Source organism: Danio rerio, chromosome 23 (genome assembly GCF_052040795.2).
Source record: "Danio rerio strain M-AB ecotype USA chromosome 23, GRCz13ab, whole genome shotgun sequence".
NCBI classification, from domain to species: Eukaryota; Metazoa; Chordata; class Actinopteri; order Cypriniformes; family Danionidae; genus Danio; species Danio rerio.
In genome coordinates this window covers 32734221-32749790 of record NC_141043.1, presented here as the reverse complement: position 1 = coordinate 32749790, position 15570 = coordinate 32734221, and the positions used below count along the sequence as shown (strand labels likewise).

The following is a 15570-nucleotide window of genomic DNA, read 5'->3' as shown; positions in this document are numbered from 1 at the left end:
CCAGAAGAAAAAAGAATTCTATGAAATACTGTGAAAAAATCCTTCTGTTTTGACCAGCTGTATCCCTATATATTTTTAGATAATTTTTGTAAATTTGAATCTTCTTGCAGGCATCAGGATGGCACAGTGGGTAGCATGATTGCCTCACAGCAAGAAGGTCGCTGGTTTGAGGCCCGGCAGGGTGGGTCCTCCACAACCCAAAGACATGCGCTATAGGTGAATCAAATAAGCAAAATTGGTCGTAGTGTATGTGTGTGAATGCAAGAGTGTATGGGTGTTTCCCAGTGTTGGGTTGCAGCTGGAGGGGCATCAGATGCGTAAAACAGATAAGTTGGTGGTTCATTCCGCTGTGATGACCCCTGATAAATAAAGGGACAAAGCCGAACAGAAAATGAATGAATGAATCTTCTTGCTTAGATGTGCCAGTGAGAAAGGTCTCGTTTTGCTGATGTTCTACATTATGTGTTTTTATAGTTCTACGACCTCTTAAGTGGTCAATTTCAATTTCACTTCTCAAATCTTGACCTGCTTGGGAATGGACATCAGCTTCTCACTGTGATCTGTGAGGATGGAAAATGTTTATTTTTCTGACTGTCCGCCTGAATTTCCCCTGAATTTGCAGAACTCAGAATAGTTTGGGACAGGATGTTAAATACGCCTGATCAGCGTTTGAATGTTATTAATGTGAGTTAGAGAAACATACACAGTTCAAATGGAACAGAGATAAAAGCGGAACTGGAAGTTGTTTGCATCTTCAGTCTTGATTGTGTAATGAATTATAAACAAGGCTTTCCCAGGGTGAAATGTACAGTAAACGAGACTGCTGGGAATCTCCCAGAAACACACACTATAGGTCACTGAAATCAGTTCGTAGCAGTTTAGTTAAATGATTTTCTGTGATTCAGCAGTATCAGTTCTTAATCCTGAGAAACATGAACCTCTCTTGAGCACTTTAATGGCTAATTTTGAACTTTTACGTTATTAAAAGTTTAATAGTGTTTCTGTATTCGGCAGATTAGAAAACAGGTTCATTAGTGCCTGTCATATTCAGGCTGTCTAAACAACTGCAGACTTATTGAATGGCAGTATAGGCTATTGTTATGCCATCAAGGAGGGATGTACTGTGAAGGTTTACACTCACCAGCCAACTGCTTGATAATGCAAATTTCTAATCAGCCAATCATATTGCAGCAACTCAATGCATTCAGGCATGTAGACATGGTCAAGATTATCTGCTGTGGTTCAGACCAAGCATAAGAATGGGGAAGAAAGGTGATTCACATGACTTTGAACGTATCATGGCTGTTGGTGCGAGGCTGGTCTGAGTATTTCAGAAACTGCTGATCTACTTGGATTTTCATGCACAATCATCTCTAGGGATTACAGAGAATGGTCTGTTAAAGAGAAAATTTCCAGTAAGCAACAGTTCTGTGGGTGCAAATGGCTTGCTGATGCCAGAGGTCAGAGGAGAATGGCCAGACTGGTTCGAGCTGATAGAAACACAACAGTAACTCAACTAACCACTCGTTACAATCGAGGTCTGCAGAAGAGCATCTTTTAACGCACAACGCATAAAACCTTGAGGTGGATGGGCTACAGCAGCAGAAGACCACACCGGGTACCACTCCTGTCAGCTAAGAACAGAAAACCGAGACTACAATTCCCACAAGCTCACCAATATTGGACAATAGACAATGGAAAAACGTTGTCTCGTCTGACGAGTCTCGATTTCAGCTGCAACATTAAGATGGGTCAGAATTTGGCGTCAACTAAATGAAAGCATGGATTTATCCTGCCTTGTAATGGTGTGGGGGATATTTTTAGCACACTTTAGGCTCATTAGTACCAACTGAGCATCGTGTCAGTGCCACAGCCTACCTGAGTATTGTTGCTGACCATGTCCATCCCTTTATGAACACAGTGTACCCATCTTCTGATGGCTTCTTCCAGCATGATAACGCGCAATGTCATAAAGCGTGAATCATCTCAGACTGTTTTCTTGAACATGACAATGAGTTCACTGTACTCACATGGACTCCACAGTCACCAGATCCAATCCAAGAGAGCACCTTTGGGATGTGGTGGAACAGGAGATTCTCATCATGGATGTGCAGCCGACAAATCTGCAGCAACTGTTTGATGCTATCAGGTCAAGATGGACCAAAATCTCTGAGAAATATCTCCAGTACATTGTTGAATCTGTGCCACCGAGAATAAGGCAGCTCTGAAGGCAAAAGTGGGTCCAACCCAGTACTGGTAAGGTGTACCTTATAAAGTTACCGATGAGTATATATCATTTATAGGAATTTATGATGAAATTGTAAATCCCTACTACATTCTACTGTATAATAAAAGAACAATGTGTAAGAAAACAACCCTTAAAATATTAATAAAATAACCTCCTGAGATGGCAACATTGATTTGAAGAAATTATTTATTACAAAAAAAGCAATATAACTCTGGAAGTATCTAAGAATTAGATTAGTAACTATAGAAAATTGTTAATATAATATAATATAATTAACTATATTTTTAAGCAATTAATTGCATATAAAATAAAAGTTTGTTTTGACAATATATGCATATGTAGTGTATATTTATTAGGTATATATAAATACACACATGCATGCATCTGTTCTGCATAGTTTTGCTTTTTATGTATGTGTGTGTATCACATATACTTAATAAATAAATAAATAAATAAATATATATATATATATATATATATATATATATATATATATATATATATATATATATATATATATATATATATATATATATATATATATATATATATATATATTATGATGTGATGATGAATATAATATAATATAATATAATATAATATAATATAATATAATATAATACAATATAATACAATATAATATAATATGTAATAAAATAAATGTAAGCTAAGCAAAACATTTAATCTTATTTTCAAATCTATTTCTTTTCAGGGCTTCACTGATCTCTGTATAGTTAAAGTTCCTCCAGCGTCACAGCGCTCTCTAGTGTCGGCGGCCGCGCATCGCTTCGGCAGGAACTGATTCAGCAGCAGCGGCGCGTTTACGCTCTTGAGTCACTCCAGCGCTGCCGACTGTCGGGATGTGACCCCGGAACAGGACGCCTCCTTACACACAACACAGCTCTCAAATACAACAAAAACGACAGAATCCTGGACCAGGAGAGGTAAGTCACCCAAGCGGACTTTACCGGGGCATCAAATGGAAAATACGCCCCAAAAATGAGGCGCGAATTGAAGCGGTTTGGCTTTTTCGTTTGCTAGCGAGCTAATGTGTGTGTATGTGAATGGGAATTGTGGGAACTTCATTCAGGGCTTTGTTACAACCCCACTGTCCGGTTTGCCCATTAAAGCACTCTCTCTATCTACCGCACACCAACTTTTCTCTTTAAAAAGCAATAGGCGTGGATAAAAGACAATCAGTTTTACTGACAATCTTCATTTTTACATAACACGAGAAATATTTGCGTGCGTTTTTGCTCTGGAACGAGCAGATGACTGGAGAGATTCAGGTTTGCCAAACCGACCGCTTTACTTCACTGTTAAGAATAGAATGTGCACTTTTAAAATCTAATTATTATCTCATTAACATATTAATAACGTTTTTATGATTAATACACGTTGTACTGTTTACCTGAATAGGTTTTTGCTCTCTTTCTGCTGTTGTGAATGCAGAGATGTGCTTGAATCCTCATTGTGATTGTTGGTTTATATTTATTTCAATTTGTTTAGCTTTTTGGGGTTTGCTTGTATCTATTTAATATTTTAAAAGTTATTAAATGTAACTAAAAGTGTAAAATATAAATATTTTCTGTGACTTAAAATAAATGTTAACTGAAAAAACGTGCAGTGATAAATACTTTTTACCTAGTTGGATAGAAAAGTTTCATGAAACTTGCAAGGAAAATAATAAAATAAAACAAAACAAAAATAAAATATCAATTTTAAAATATATGAAGGATAATAAATGTAAAGTACAACATATAAACGATTTAAATTATTTAATAATTATCATATAAATTATTCAGTGCTTTCTATTTTATAGTTTTACAAAGAGAATTGTGCATTACAAATTAAATAATTTTTTTAAAGTTTACTTTAACTATTGGTTACATTGTCACTAATATTTGCATTTATAATAAACAATTTTTTAAATATAGATATATTTTAATGATTATAGCATAAGAGAATAAACAATAACATTAACTAGAACAGAAAGAGTACAAAGGGAGCCATTTCACAATTAGGCATGGGCTGGTGTAAGTACGGTATGATAACCTTGGATTAAAAAAAAATCAGTTTCACGGTATCAATGTATTGTGATTATTGCTCTAAGATAAGTTATTTTAAAATGTCTGGGTAAAAAAACAACCTTTTGTCTTTCATTGAACACGGTTTGTTTTAGGGAACAATTTTTTTTAACAGTAAATATGTCAGGCTAAATAATTAGTATATAATTATAATAAATAATTGACCTCGGCTTTTTTCATCAGTTTTAAAAACACGGATTTCTTTACCGAAAAAAAAACATTAAAAAAAAACTTACGTATACCTTAAGAACTGTGTAACAGAAAATTCTAGCAGTTTTAAAACCTTGACTTTTCCAAACCGTGGTAAACCAGTTATCGTCCCATGCCTATTCAAAAATAATGACAATCATAATAAAAATTCTCTAAGAAAGCAAAAGAAGAAATAGATTAAATCATTTAAAGAGAAGTGTGTATGCTCCACATCTCAGCGCTCACCAAACCAATCCAACCCATAAGACATAATAATCCAGCATTACTAATAAAAAGCCTTATTGCATTCCAGGTGTTTCTAAATATTTTTTCTTTTTGCCAACCCAAATCTCAATTCTTCCAAGGGCAACACATAACTTTATAGGCTTCTAAAGCAGAATTCAAAAACAGGCATGTATTCAGACTTCCAGTTTTGTAGAATTGTTTTCTCCAGCATAAAGACACTGATACATATTTGTCTCCTATTTCTGAAAATAATTAAACCAAATAATTAAAAACATGTTCACTGTAAAACCCCAAAATCTAAGATAACTTAAAACGTTTGAGGAAACCGATTGCAACAAAACATTTAAGTTCAAAAACTAATCCTAATGAGTACTGTGAACTTACTCCATTTATGTGAAGTAATGAGGTATTAAATTAACTCATTACATTCAACATTGAGTTTAAAACTCTTTTCAAATAAGTTGAATTAACTTTCAGTGAGTTTTGAGTTAACGCACTTATTTCACCTGGTTTTGCTGTGTATGCATATAATAATATGCAATATTACAATAACTATAATATGATATTACATACACACCCACACACGTAAATGCAGCTATAATTACATTTCCCCATAATAACATTACTTCAAAGATTCAAATAAGCAAATCATCGCTGACATCAATTAACTTCCAGTAAATGACTGTTGTTCAGAATTACAAATGTTTTTATATCTAATGATTGAAAATCAACCAAGCATTGTATTTTTTAATGCTTTTGAAGTTGAATAGTTGGTATTTTTTTCTACAAAACAATATAAACGTGTCTGAAAACGTAGCGCCTATTTTTGCATAAAAGGTTGTAAATGACAGCATTTTCATTTTTAGTTTAAATGAAATGTCGTCAGTATTTTACAGAATAAAACAGAATCTCCGTGTGCTAACATCTTAATGCCAACGAGGGTCTATTTTTAGCCTCTCCACACCCTAAACTCATTGTGAACACAGAATACATCTGTCAGCTACAGTGTGGCTCACATTGGGGTATGAATCTGGCAGTCTGCCTTCAGTGGGCACTTGAACCCAGAGCTGACAGGACGTGCCAGGGCCGGTTACTTGTGAACTTGGAAGTGAAGCTGTATTTTCCTCAGTCTTGGGATTCTCCTGAGGCATTCTGGCTCTTTGAATCCCCTCCTCTCTTGCAGAGGGGGGCAGGTGTGGCTCATGGAGCGCTCAACCTCTGCGTCCCGAAGGAGATGATCAGCTGCCTTTGAGCTACAAGCTTAGGCATGGACTCAGACCTCCTGCCAAGCCTCAGCACAGTTTTTGTTGCTGTTGTAGTTGGGGACCCCAGACCCCCTGGTGTCGCTTGGCATCCCCCTCACACCCTCTTCTCCCGGCCGTCAGACACAACACGGGCTTCATTTATGTCTTACAGGCCTGCTCCTACATGATCAAGGCTCACATCCACTCTTAAATCTGCCTTGCTGTCTAGAAATGTGGCAGATGGCTGAATCCTATAGATTACATTAATTTTCATGCGGTCATCTCTTTTTGAGCTTAAAGGCAAAAGTCTTCACACTTGCACTATAATGCATTCAGTTATTTTGAATAAAAATAAATAAATATGAAAATGTGTATTAATAAATTAAATCTAATAATTAGGATGCCAGTGTTTCTATAGGCATCTAAAACTAAAAGCATTAACCAAATGTTAACTTTAAATAAAGGAATCAAAATCAGCTTGTTGCCTTGAAAATATTTTATTTCCTGTCATTTAAACTTAAAAGTAGCACAATAAAAGTAAAATAAAACTAATTACCTTTATACACACATTTTACAAAACAGAAAAAATCTAAACACAGCCTAATTGCTAAAACATTTATTAAAATTTAAAAAAGTATAAAAATAAAAACCATTTTTAACTATTAATTCAATTAAAGCAATTAAAAAATTTTCTGTGTGTGTGTGTGTGTGTGCATGTATGTGTGTATATACACTGTAAGACTCAATAAATCAAGGCAACTCAATCCATTTGAGGAAACCAATTGCAACAAACCATTTAAGTTAAAAAAATAATCCTAATGACTAATGAGTATTGTGAACTTAATCCACTTGAGTTGAAGTAATGAGTTATATATTTGCAGTAGTTACATCACTGGATCTGCAATGTCAAATATTGCTTATTGTTGACCAGGAGCTTGAGATTAATGGCAAATGTTTAATGATTGTGGATATAAAGTTTATTGAAATTGTGTTTTTTTCTGTTGAACATTTCAAGTGAGTTGTCAGGCACAAGAAGCATTTTATTGTGTAAAATACATTTATGACGACCCCCCCCCCCCCCCCAATAAAACCACAACCAAACATTCTGAGATAGTGAATACTTCACAAAAAGAGTTATTCAATTCATATTGTGAGATGTATTTCATATCACAAAGTATATAGCTGAAAGACATATTGCAATGTTATTTTTTTCCAATATCAGGCAGCCCTAGTATATGTATATATGAATATGTTATTAATTTATAATAATGTATAATTTCCTAATTATACTATACATTTCAGAAGTTGCAATGTCCTATAAATAAATATAGGAAATGCATATTAAAGTATATGTAAAATGAAAATGTACAAAATTATTTTTTTAACAAATTAAACTTAACTTTGAATTGGATTATAACTGCCTTGTTAATTACGTCATTAAAAAATACCATGATAAAAAATTCAGCAATGAATCATTTCAATCATTCAGTCAACATTTCATACTTTCACGTTCATAGTTGAATATTCGTCTCTTTTTTTTAGCCATTTCCCTGGCTTTACCCTTTTGGCTTCAAACAAATTAGTCCCACCTTATGAAGGCAGGCTGACTTATGCTTTAAATATAGAGTTTGATCCTGTCTGTGTCTTAAATCGTATTATGTAGAAGATTGCCTTGTCATCATTTGGAATAGCTGTATATCTCCGACAGCCGGTGCAGCACTGATCCCGAAGGGAGCTTCCCTCTGCAGTGGGTTTTGTATTGTGATTCATGACAAGCACTGTGGTGCATGACAACCATCTTGTGAAACTCTTATGCTAGATAGATTTGAGTACCAGGATGATGCACTGACAAAATAAGCCTTAGGAAGCTTTAGAGCAACTTTACACTTTGTCATATAGAGTTAGTGTATAAACGTACTGTATGGCAAATTAAATTAACATTCATTTTTTACTTTAAGTTGCACATGTCGTGTACTAAGGTGAAATTCCCTAAATATCCTAGGTGACTTTTAAGCTATTTAGACCTTTTTATGTTTCTTTGACACTTTAACAAAAATTTTTTTTGTATTGAATATTTGTTATAATGCAGGGACTTCATTGCTGGGTCATGCTTCATGCATTACTAACAAGTCATGACCCAGTTATCAGTCATACCGGCTCTGGCTGCCTCATCTCTATTGTGTCTAATACAGTAGCTATTGTTTCCACACTGTAAATGGCAAATTTACGAATAAATCTCCTGGCAAGTTATTCAAGCATATATCTGTTGTTTAGCTTTTAAAATGGTTTAATGTTATAAATGCATCATTATTTTACACTAAAATTACCTCTGTCTGTCTTTTATTGTTTTATTTGACGTATACAGGAAAGTTGAGGCGGGGAAACTGGCAACGGGGTCAGAACAGTTAAACCAGCCTGTTGTAGGTTGTTTCTGGTTGTAATTATAAATCTAACATGCTGATTGGTGCAACTAGTTTTTGGTCTTGGGTTGGTGGTTGTGAGCTAAAAAACTAGGGAAGTGCCCTCTGCTGCTTCATCATTCTGGAAAAAATAATCCTCTTTGGTGTTAGTTTATTACTCATTGACTCAAATTCAAATGCTGGTATGGATGTCATGCTTGCCGACAGAATTATTTTGCACTTTCGAAAGTAAAGGCTTTTCATTAGCATCTATGGTTTCATGTATAACTTTCAACTTTGTAGAACTTTTCACGTCGACAGAACTTTTTTATTTCTCAAAATGTTTTTTAGATATTTAAAAATGTTCTTTACAGTAAGAATAACTAACTATAAATGACTTTTATTAAAAACTGGTCACAGAAAGGTGCTTTGGGGGTGCAAAATGGTTCTTTTATGGCATTGCTGTGAAAATCTTCAACATTTTATAAGTGGCTGTATAGTTTTGAGTTTAGTTAGTGAAATAATTCAGTCGTTTTACACTCACAGACAGAATTTATGTGACAGCTTATGATTTACAAAATTCACTTAGACCTGGGAATTCAGTAAACTGTCGAAAATCATTGGTGCTAGTTTTTAACACTGTTGTTTAAACCGATGTTTGAATAACTCTTATTACCTGGCTGGAGAAACGGCATTATTTTTTATGAACTGATTCTGGAGAACAGAAGGTTTTTGATTGCTTTTTTTATACTTTAAATTACGGCTGCGCAATATTGTTTCAGCGTAGATATTTCAATTGTTTGTATCCGCAATAGACACATCGCAAAGATATGCAATGTTGAGCCTGATTTATAGTTGATCAGGAGCTGCAGATTTGTATTTAATCACTGTATTTAAATGGAATTTTTATGATATATGCAAAAAATATTTTAGAAGACTTAAATTTTTTTTTCTTGTTTCTAGTCAAAATATCTACATTTCAAAGTGAAAACAATATTATTTCTCTTACCCCACTGGCAGATAATTTTGCTTGTTTCAAGTAAAAACTCTTAATTTTCACTTATTTCTTTTGACGGTGAAAACTAAACAATATTTTTACTAGAAACCAGACAAAACAAAGTAAGAAAAGCATTTTTTTTTTTGCATTCTGATTATTTAATTTCTGTACCTGAATATTCGTTAATTCCCTAGAAAACCGTCAAGAGCTATTCAAACTTTCTTGTAAAACTGGATTTGTATTGCAATATTTGTCGCGGAAAAGTAAAATATCGCAATATCAGATTTTTCCTATATCATGCAACCCTTCTTTAAATGTATGTCAGTGGAGCCAGTTATAGTAAACTTTTATCATGTTTGTTCAGATGGAGCATCATTTACCACATGTAATACCTGCTTTTACTCCAAACTCACCTCAAATTCAGTCAAGTGTTTAAAATAAATCCTTATGTAAATTGATGATACCTTGGTGTGTTTTCAGTCACGCTGAATCAATAACTATGTTTCCATCTAAAAATGCAAATTAAATGTATGCATAAAACTGGTATGTCGCATAAAAGACATTTCCATCTAACAATATAAAGAGAAAAAATGGTCACTTCCTGATTAACTGGCACCATATATCAAAAGTAAAAAGAGAATTTGTTGCGGTAGGAGAAGCTGCATCAACCTTTTTAATTTAATAAATTACAGGGTTCGTACTGGTGTTAGAAATCCTGGAAAATACTTGATTTTTAATAGAGTGTTTACAAGGTTATGAAAGTGCTTGGATTTTGATTTTGAATTTGAAGTGCTTGAACCTGCTTTAAATAGAAATTGTGACTGTTTTGGTTGCATTTGCGCCCAAAATGTTATTTATGCAAGCTGAAAAAATAGATTTGGGAGCATTTGTGCGAGTGCATAAAATTTTTGCTCTGTTACCACAGCAATGAAAAATGGAATGAAAACAACACTAACAGGTTTGATTTTAGAAACCACCTAAAGTTACAAATAATGGCACATCTGATCAGAATTATTTATTTATTTTTTTACCATTTTTGGGTGAGCTATCCCAATAGATCTATGCTACAAAGTTTTCAACAATTTAAGTTGAAATGTCATATTGTCTTTTTTTTATGGCACAATGGATTCAAATGTTAAAAGGTATATACAGCATATATAAACGGAATTTACTGTGGTTGTTAGGTGCTGGAAAAGTACAAAAATGCACCTTGAAAGTGCTTGAAAAGTGCTGGAATTAGAAGTTAGAAAAGGTGTAAGAACCCTAAAATTACTTGTGCCTTAGAAGACAAATGGTGACATGCAATGAACGCCTGGTGGCATTTGTAGGCATGAGACGCAGAGCACCAATGCTTTTGACTATTCTGGAGGTAATATAATAACACTCGTTTTAGAATCAAAACAACGTTTCAGATGTTTACAGTGTGGTCAGCCGCTTGGTTTGTTCGTTAATACACATGACCACTTTACTTTTTTTAATGCTTGTACTGGAATTTGTGTTGGATGAAAGTTTTCCCATCGTAGTTTATGCACATTTTATATTGAATAAAGTTGATTGACTCAGTTATGCGCATATGTGTTATATACACATTTTCAAAATATATGCACATCTTGGCGTTTTCACATCCAAAATGCGCATAAAAATAGGTAGATGGAAACATAGCTACTGAAAGCAGCTAAATCCTCTGTTTAATCAGCCACCGCTATGTTGATTTTTCCAGGGTTTCTTAATGGGTACTTTAGCGGGTTTTCATGAGAGCGCCCTCTGGCCTTCGGAGGAGATATACTACTAATCACACCATGCATCATTTTTTTTTTTGTTTTAATGGCACGAGAGCTGACATTGTTTATTCTAATACCATCTGTTGATTCATTGTTGATATGTTTTTAACAAATCGTTTGAATAAATGACTCACTGAATCACTTATCAGTGCAGTGTGTTGGCGCTGCTTACTGATGTTTTCAGTGATTTATTTATCCAAGGTACCAGAAAAGAAACACTCTGGAAAGAAAATTTTGTTTGTTTTTCTTAGTAAATTTGCTTATTTTAAAAAAATCTAGATATTAATAAGAACATTCAAATGAATTTCAAGGTGATTATTTGTCAGTATCGCTCACTCTTGACAGTAATTACTGTGACAGGTCTACTCCCTATTACAGTATCTTCCACTCTTCCTGGAAGGCTTGTCACTAGATGTTGAAACATGATGGCAGGGATTTGCTTCCATTCTGACGGGAGCATCAATGATGTTTGACATACTGCTTTTTACATACTAAACAGTTGCATGGAGCTCATAATCAGATATAGCTTACTAAACTAATGGCAAAGATGTATCTGGAGCATGATGATTTGTATCACGTTTAAACAATTGAAGAATCTTTCTCTTCAAGCTGTTTGTGAGGATTCAAATGACTTGATGAGTCTATAAATAGATCTGCTATCTGGATTGTAGATCTCCTTCCAGAGCTTCTGCACCTTCCATACATGGATAGTGGCAGGAGTCTCTGATGAACTGATCTTTCGCAGTATCGTTGCTTTGGTTCAATGTTATTGAGTTCACATGAGATGACACTCGGCGACCTCACAAAAAAGACTAAAGCAGTCTAGCTTTAATGGCTTTTTTTAAACAGCTGCTTAATGGTGCCAATTGTGTTAAGTTCAAAATAAATAGAAGGAACCCAAATGACACTAACTTGAGCCCCAGAGTCACGACTGAACCAGACGATACTGTAGGTGTTCTATATTTATCCGTCTGCCCAAATGACCCATCGTCACATGATTTGACATTTTCCACTGTGAAATCAGGCTGAAAGTCTGAAATGACATCTGGTGGCAGTAAAACCAGCCATATCCAGATCCTTTGTGATCAACAAAATGGAGTTATTTACTTTGTATAGCACATTTTGTGAAGAAGATGGAATATGGAGAGATAATGCTTATTTAAATTCTTTATTGTAATCATTACTATTTTAAATAGTCTTTTATAATTGACTATTTTTTTCATTAACTAGGTTTCAAAAGTTACTGATGGTTAAAAAAAATCAACATGTAAAAATGTGGCGATCTAAAATGCTTTGTATATGCATTACATAAAACTGCCGATTGTTAATGTGCCCAGGTGTGAGAACCTCTGGCTAAATTATGTAAATTAATTTTAAACTATAATTTTCTTGTGACCTTTCTTGATTTTATAATACATTATACGTCCATATTATCTGCCATAACATAAAATAATTATAATCTGCAAGTAGGTATTTTTATGTATTAGGCAGTTATCTATAGCAGTGTTTCTCATTCCTGGAGGACCAATACACTGCGTTTTTTGGATGTCTCCTTTGTCTGTCACACACATTGCAGGTCTTTCAGGGTGCTTTCACATTAGCACTTTTGGTCCGCACCCGGGTTCGTTTAACGTCATAGTACGGTATGTTTAGCTAGTGTAAACGTGTCTTCTGAACTCGAGTGCGCACCCGTGAACCATACCCGAGTCCGCCTGAAAGAGGTGGTCTGTGGTACGGGACACTTCTGATGTGAATGCAATCGTACCAAATCACGGAAGTGAACTGCCAACTGTACAACAAACTATCGTTTTCATAACCTTCGTTCATGTTTGTGTGTGTGTGTCACGTTTCGTACCTTGGTGACACGCGCGTGACTGAGCCAGAGCAAACGCAGTGATACACAGTGATGTCTGCTTGTCTCCTCCAAAAACAGGTCCTGCAGACACTGTGTGATGTTCTGAATGTTTATAACATTTTTGCGGCAGATAGACGCAAGTCGCTTTCTGTATGTCCAAAGCAAAAGCTTCAGTAAAAGCAGAATGACCGCAATGTGCGGACGTCTTTCCATTTCGGCGCTTGCTTTTGTGACCATCACCTAGCAACGGCCGTAAACAAAACAGCAGCTCGATGACGCAAGCTTACCGGGGTTCAGAAGGAAAAAAGACAGTGTGAACACAAACCAACCGAGGAGGTGGCAGGAGGAGACAATCGAACTTTGGTACGGTCCAGGCAAATGAACCAAGTGTGTAAGCACCCTCAGTTTCTGTTAATGAGCTGATGATCTGAATCAGGTGTCTTCACTTTCTTAACTTGCATCGGAGCTGCAGCAACGATTGGTCCATTTTACATCCTCTGAGAAAATGGTTGATGGTCGCCCAGTTATGAGATTCCATAAAAATTCTTAAGGAAGCCACATGCTCGCACTTTTCATGTGTGTTTTGGGTTGCATCATTGTCACTCCAGGTCATAATAATATATCTTCTGAAAATGAGTGCCGTATAACAGCAGTGAAAAGATTGTAAATAATAAAAAAAAGCATGTAAACATGTCGCCAGAGTGGCTTTTTTGTTTCTTTTCTTTTGCATCCCAGCCACTAGCACCCCATCTTTAAATATTTCAGTTTTTAACTATTAAAACTATTTGACTTAGTAATGTTGGTAAATTAAAATAAAGTTGTTAAACAATAAAAAAATCCTGATATTCGTAAATGTGTTGTTAAAAAAATATTCAATAATTATTGCTATGGAATAATCTGAAACATGATATCAAGATAATTTGTTTTGCAATATTGCCCAGCCATTATTTAAAGTCCTCTTTTGTTGTGGCATGACTGGCCTTTCCAACCTCCAATAAAAATAACGTATTGTGATTGAATAATTACACCAAAATAAATCTACTACAGTGCATTTGAGATTTTCGACTATGAAAACAACACAATTATAAATGATTTCCTTAACGATTTGTTTAATCTCAACAGTTTATGATCCACATATTTTCTGCAAATCTGCAGACTTGCTGAAACAAAACACCTGCTTCTGAGCCAGGGTGTGCTGCAAATCTAAAGCCCTGAAAGATTATGGGGCATTTTTCAGAGATTCATCCCCTCAGTGTCGGAAGGATGAAGTAATAGTGGTGTTATGCACAGGCTTTTCTGGCGTGTTTGCAGCCGCAGCGAGTCTGCCTGCTGTCTGGCCTGTCTCGTCTCCAGCAGGAAGGACAGTGATGATCAAAAGCGCGAGAGGGAGAGTGAACCGTCTCTCCCCCGCCTGAAGGTGTGCCTGGTGTCACAGAGCTGCCGAACTGACGCTCGGGTCCCTCTCGTGTCTTTCATCTGCGAGCGCTCCTCATCCCCCCGCGGCTTCCAGCGAGATGCAGCAGAATAAAGTGCATGCTTTATTGAATATGAAGCCCTTTTGATGCCACGGCCCTTTGGTGACTGATGAGTTGGTGACTGTAGCGGAAATCTGGGTTAGTTATTTTGCCCGCATCTTCAGTTTCCATGCAGATTTCTGTCTTAAATGCTTTCCTGGATAACATTAAGTGCACTGCCTTTAGAAATTGAAGCTGTTAACATGTCGGATTGGCCATAGGGGGGTAGACAAGGCCAGACGAATGTAACAGTCATGCAATAGAGCTTTTCAATTAAATCTAGGCTAACCCCACATCAAACAAGCTGTCGACGTGTATTAGAGGCTCTTTGTGCAGATAAGAGGGCGTCAGACATCACAGGCTGGATGTCGCCGGAGCATTCAGCCTGACAGATGCACAAAACCCCCACAATACATTTGATGTCATTTTGCTCAATTGTCAGCGCAAGTCTTTGAATTTTTTTTAATATATTTTTTTTCTGACATATGAAATTGTGTTAGATGCATTGTTATGCATTAGATGTTATTACTGTAGACTCCATCTTTAGGGGCTCTTTGAATTACTAAAATTATGAAATGCTCTCATAAAAATGAAATTTTCTGCATATTAACACCACTTTAAGAATTTTGACAAATTGATTAATAACCTGAAAGTACTGTGTAATCATAGACAGTTGTATAAGATTTGTAAAATTGTAGCTAATTATAAAATGTTTCATCATTTCGGTTAAATAGACCAGGGGTTTTTAATCTAAGGGGCTACAACTGTGCTAGGGGTCTACAGAAATGTTTGGAGAAAATAAATATTCAAAATGTTTAAGAAGTGTAATCGTTTAGTTATTAAAATACATTAATAACATTAATAGCCCAGTGGTTAGAGCATATTGCGCAACATTGGGTGTCCTGAGTTTAAACCCCGGCTCATGGACCCGGGGTGTCCACGGGATCTTAAAATGTCTTGGATTTCAAAATCTATATTTTAGGTCTTAAATTCACCGAAATAATGTCTTG

At 35.4% G+C, this 15570-nt stretch overlaps 1 protein-coding gene across 1 annotated transcript in view; it reads left to right on the top strand.

The window, feature by feature from the left end:
• Positions 1-3095: 3095 nt before the first annotated feature.
• Positions 3096-15570, top strand: part of ctnnbip1 (catenin, beta interacting protein 1) — a 36358-nt gene continuing 23883 nt past the window's right edge. The window contains 1 exon segment of the mRNA NM_131594.1: positions 3096-3192. The gene's annotated coding sequence lies outside the window, so the exon portion shown is untranslated.